Source organism: Rhea americana, unplaced genomic scaffold (assembly GCF_003343005.1).
Source record: "Rhea americana isolate MKP2758 unplaced genomic scaffold, rheAme1 scaffold_389, whole genome shotgun sequence".
Lineage (NCBI taxonomy): Eukaryota > Metazoa > Chordata > Aves > Rheiformes > Rheidae > Rhea > Rhea americana.
Genome location: NW_028186522.1, coordinates 324,863 through 330,382, shown reverse-complemented (window position 1 = coordinate 330,382; position 5,520 = coordinate 324,863).

Here is a 5,520-nt window from a genome sequence, read left to right as displayed (position 1 = left end):
GTGCCATGCAGTCCATGGAAATTTTATCAAAACTATTATGAATATTACTTTGGAAAAGCTTATCATTATGGCAAGAAAACAGACAGATCTATACTTGATTCTCTCTAATGTTCTTTGGCTGTAAGTAAATTGTAGTCTGCAAAATAGCAATAAATGGACCAAAACTGACAATTTTTATGCAGCTCTCTGTTCCTGAGATAGTCTTTTTCAATTGCTATCCACATTCATAATGATATCTACTAGCCAGTAGTATTAATCTGAATYAAAAGGTGAATTTTGAAAGAATACATTTAACCTCAAAAATGTTAAATAAAAGCATTAACGCTTATCATTATGTAGTTAGTACAAGAGTTTGCTTTAACTTCATGAATTCAAGATATTCAAAATTCACACCAAAAAGGATTTTTTTTATCCAAACTTTTTACACGTACATGCTGTAAGTCATACATCTAAGTACAGAAGACATTACCTTCCATATACGTGATTCTATTGTCATATACTTCACAATATCTACAGAAAATACAATGGCTCAAGGAAGCAGTTTTAGCCTCAGTCCAAATTCTTCTCGTTTCTGTGGTCTTGTATTACACACTGTATTTCTGTAAGTAATTATTTTGCTAGAGGCTGAGTAAAAAATACACTAAAATCACATTTCTCAGAGATCACCTTCTTTTTAATGACATTTTGAGGGTTAAAATTTGCTAACAGACTGCGATAAGGGCAATTATGTTGGACATTTGAAGTGCTGGAAAACACTCCAGCCAATTAGAATTCTCTTGTCACAACATTTGCTTCATAATATTTTATATAATAACCACTGAGTGCACAATTACACTATCTATACACTATATTTTGCCCCAAAATAGACACATATTGAGGCAAAGTATTCTTATAGTTCACTCACAAAGATAAAATTCAGCAATGGTTAAGCCTAAGTAGGTAAATTATGAACAGATTGTCAGGCTTTGTGTTTTTGTGGCTCTGCCAGCTCTTGAAGCACATATAGTAATGATTATGTATTATTTGCATTACAGTGGCATTTAGAAGCATAAGGCCCATTTTCCAGGCACTGTGTAAATATATATTAGTTAGAGAGTTTCAGCCTCAAAAGAGATTACACGTCAGCTGCATAGTTTTTAGTATTTTTGAGCAATTCTAAGATACATATAATTACAATGAGATGAACTGAGGAATCCACAACTGCTTTTTTTCCTAATTATTTTTTCCTAAACTTCAGAATTATTCAATAACATTATTTTTTAAAACTACATCTTAATCCATAATACAAACAAAAACTAACTTCTGTTTATATTCTGTACTTTTTGAGGCAACTAAAAACAATATCTAAACCTTTCTCTGCTACAGTAAGAGTCTAGACAATTGTTCAAGGAATGTATTCATATTTGAAGTATATTAGTAAAAATTCCTCCTCCCTTATAACTCAAAATGAAAATTTGTGACAATCAGATGAAAGTATCTGTGCATAAAATAGCACATACATGAATACTGAATCTTACATAACTTGTGAAATCATTGGGGCATTGATCTATTACCACTGCTAAAAAGTGGTATCTGTTTAAACAAATTAAGTTGGGATATGAGAAAAGATGTTTTTCTTTATCATGACATGCTTACTCTAACAAATCCAGACTGCGTATGATTGATCTTGTTCCTAATTATTAAGAATATTACATAAAAATCAGTGAGTAGGTCAAACGGCAGTTTTAAATTCATGGCTATAAAGAGCAGCAATATAATCTTCATGACAATAAAGATTAATTTTTTACAGGCCAAGCTTCATGCAGAGTGAGACAACTTTTTCCCTGMTGAATAGAGAACAGCAGGCATTAGTTTTAGTAACGAGGACATTGATGGAAGCTCCCAAACTTGTAGCACAGAAATCAGTTTGTTACTTAAAGATGCAATACAGAAAAAAATGGAATAAAAAATAAGGTAGTAAAAGCAAAAATCCCAAAGGGTTTGTACAGGCTTTGCTTGTGATACATATTATAAAACTTTTCAAAAGTATAGGCATTTTAAAATCTAGTTTATTCTGAATAAGTCAGGCACTAGGACCTCCRGTACATTTGCCTTACCTTAGCTGTGAGGAAGGCTTTTTTGTCCGTTACATCCATGCATGTAATCAGTGATTGTGCCTATTGTAAAACTCAGATTCACCATCTGTATGTTCCCAAGTGGCTACACTAGTGCTAAAACCCCATCCCTATGGGATTAATCTGCAATTTCACACTAAATGATTTTTAAGTATAATTTGTTACGATACAGTATTATAAAATAAAACAACGGTCAGTGCTGTTGCATTGTAATAAAAGGAGGAAGCTTGTAAAGTTTGCTGTATTTAAAATGATTTGTATGGAGCCCATTTTCACATTAGTTTCATTTAGACATGAATGCCAAAGTCTTGGGAAAAGATCTTTTTGGTAATTGAAATAGCTGCTCTTTACTTCTGAGGGAAAGAATACACACGTAAACTTAAAATCTGTGTACTCRTAGGAGGATGAAGAATAAATTTCCTATTTTGTTCAGGGACCGAGAAGTTGTAGTTTAAAACGTAAACAGAATATTTAGGTTTTGTACTGAAGGGAATGAAGGAATGAATTGTAAAGGCATTGGGTAAATAAAGGAGGAGCTAGAGAATCCAGTCTTTCACATAAAACAAAGCTGGCTTGAAGTGGGCAATGAAATGACTCCTTTTTAAGAAGCACTCACTGCTATTAGAAGCACCCCATTCCATTAAATTGAGGGCATTGATCTTAATGCACATCACTATTTTCTTCACACATTTTAGATATTCAAACAAAGAAGGATGATAGCTATAATCATGCCTTATGAGGATTAAGAAGATAACGAATCAGGACATTTTAATGTCTTTTATCAGAAAAAAATTATGAGTAAACACGTTGCAGCTTTTCAGCCATGCTAGACTGAATATAGAAACTATAATTCCCAGACCAAACAGCATTGAGGTAGGGGAAATATTTTGACGTTTTAGTTTGACTAGATGGAACATGCAGGTCATCAATGTCTAGATGGAGTTCTCATCTGCTTTTGAGGGTTCCTCAACTCTTCCTTTCCTTTTTGGACCTATCTCTTAAAATATAACTTGAGAGAGGGGAAAATAAAATGAAGGTATTCTATGATAACTTCAGTTGGTAACAAAATAAATCCAGTTCAGCATTAAAGGCAAGCTACTACAGCTTAAAGGATATAGAAATTCAAGCTAATTTTATGAGAAATTCACATACAAGGAAGTCAATGCCTTTACAAAGCAAATCCTTCTTTTGGTTCTACTGCTTTATTTCATTATTTATTTGCTACAATCCAATTACTCCAAAGAAAGAAAGAATTTACTCACTGAACATTATGTTATTTTAAAGGATACATGTAATTTTAGATATCCCAAAATAAATCAGATAGAAATTGAAGCAGTAGAAATAGTTAATAAACTTTTTTTTTCTTATATTCAATGTAAAACTAGTGTCAGGTGGACTTGCTCAATTCTTTAACATAGACAAGGCTGCAAACTCCAACAACAATCCTCAATACACCATATTCTCTCATTCTGAATCACGTAAAAGAACCCAACTAATACATACAAGAAAACAATACACAAAAATATCCTTTTTCATGCTATTTTCATGCTATTTTCTTAGACAGCATAATGCCTCTAGTATAACATTAATTGGGTGAGAAAACACCTAAGACAGGGAAAAAAAGAGCTGCAGTCAATCTCTCTGAATCCAATCATCAACTTGCAGTTCACCTGCATTCACATTTAAAGTCAGTAAGACGTACCAGAGAATAGTCAAGGAATTTCTGAAAAAAAAGTTTGGGAACAACAGTAAAAGCATACATGGTGACCTCTACAACTGACTGCTTATTGACAAAATTGTTTCAAAAACTGATCATTTTAACTGCATTTTTAGCTGGTAGATGGGAGACTCTACCACTTGCTCTGATTAACAGTAATGCAAATCCCAGCCTGCAAACATTTATATGCGTTTTACAAGGGATAATAGATGTCATCGTTGCAGAGTCATAATTTAGATTTGAAGGGACCTTTGGAGGTGTCTGGTCCACGCTCCTGATCAAAGCAGGGCTGAATTAGATCAGGTTGCTCAGGGCTCCATCCGCTCAGGCTCTGAGTTGGAAAACTAAGCTCTTCATCCCTTCACATTTCAGTTTAAGCTCCCCTAGTGAACAAGATGGATGTAAACCACTCATCTACTTCTTACCTGTTACCATGTGGGGCTTCCAAGTAGGAGGTATGCAAATCACCCTAGTGGGAGAAATTATTCTTAACAGCAAATACACTACCACAAGGAAAGCAGTCCAGTGAAAAGTTCAGTAAAACGGCTCAAGTAGATTATGAGACGCTACAGAAGAAATGCCGTGTTTTATCTTTACCCCTCCTACAAATATYTGGCTACAGGGAATGCATGCTAAGTATGGGGAGGGTAAGTTAAAACATAGGTATATAAAGGCACTACATGAAGTAGACTTGTAAGAAAGTACTAAAATGGCATAACCTATCACGGTAATTTAGTGAACACTTGCAACTATGCATACTCTACACCTTAAGCTGTACTAGTACTATTACTTTAGATTTTATGCTTTTTTTCGGCTCTCTGGATATGCCTGATATATTAAGGCTCAGATGCTGATAACTATTGATTACTCTCAATTTCTACCGATTGTAATTAAGGGAGAGAGATTTGATGCTCATTAAACTGAACAGATTCTCGTTAAGAGCAGGGAAAAGATCTCCCATGTCTTCAAGCTCCATCCCCCATATACCATATGATAAACTTATAAGCCAAAGAGAACAAATTTCTGCTGAGGTCTTCTGAACTTTCATTTCATACATTTGAAGTATATGCACGTTAATGTTATACACAAACTCCAAATCACATGGTTTCATCACTGATTTAACACTGCTTTTACATACAAGCACTTTTTAAGACAAGTGAGACAGGTACCTGGTTTGAGGACAGGCCTGTCAGAGGAAAAATCCAGGTTCCTGTGGTAAACTAACTCAGGAAAAGATCTGACAAGTCCCGGCCAGTGGCTCCTGGGACTGTTGCTCTCCGGGTGCAGGGTCTGACTTTGGTTCAGCCGTTTCATGTCCACCTTTCTGCTGCCTGGAGGTAAYGCTCTCCCGACCTTCGCCGCTCGGCTTCTCGTTCGAGCTGCGCACCGCACTCAGAAAGCCAAATCCTTTCTGATGAAAGAGGAAGCCGAAGTATGGTCATCAGAACTAACAGCTTTCCTGTATTTCCTATTTAATATATGTCATATATTTAAATAAATGTGCCTACATGCACCCGGCACCGCGCGGCCTGGTGTCCCCCCAGGCCCAGGCGCCCACCTCGCCCGAGGCCCCGCTGCCCCCGTCCCTCAGGGAAGGCTGAGGTGAGCTGGGCCGGGCCGGGCCGGGCGGGGGAAGGAGCGTGGCGCCCGAGCAGAGCGGGGCCGGGACCCGCTCCCCTCCGGCTGTGC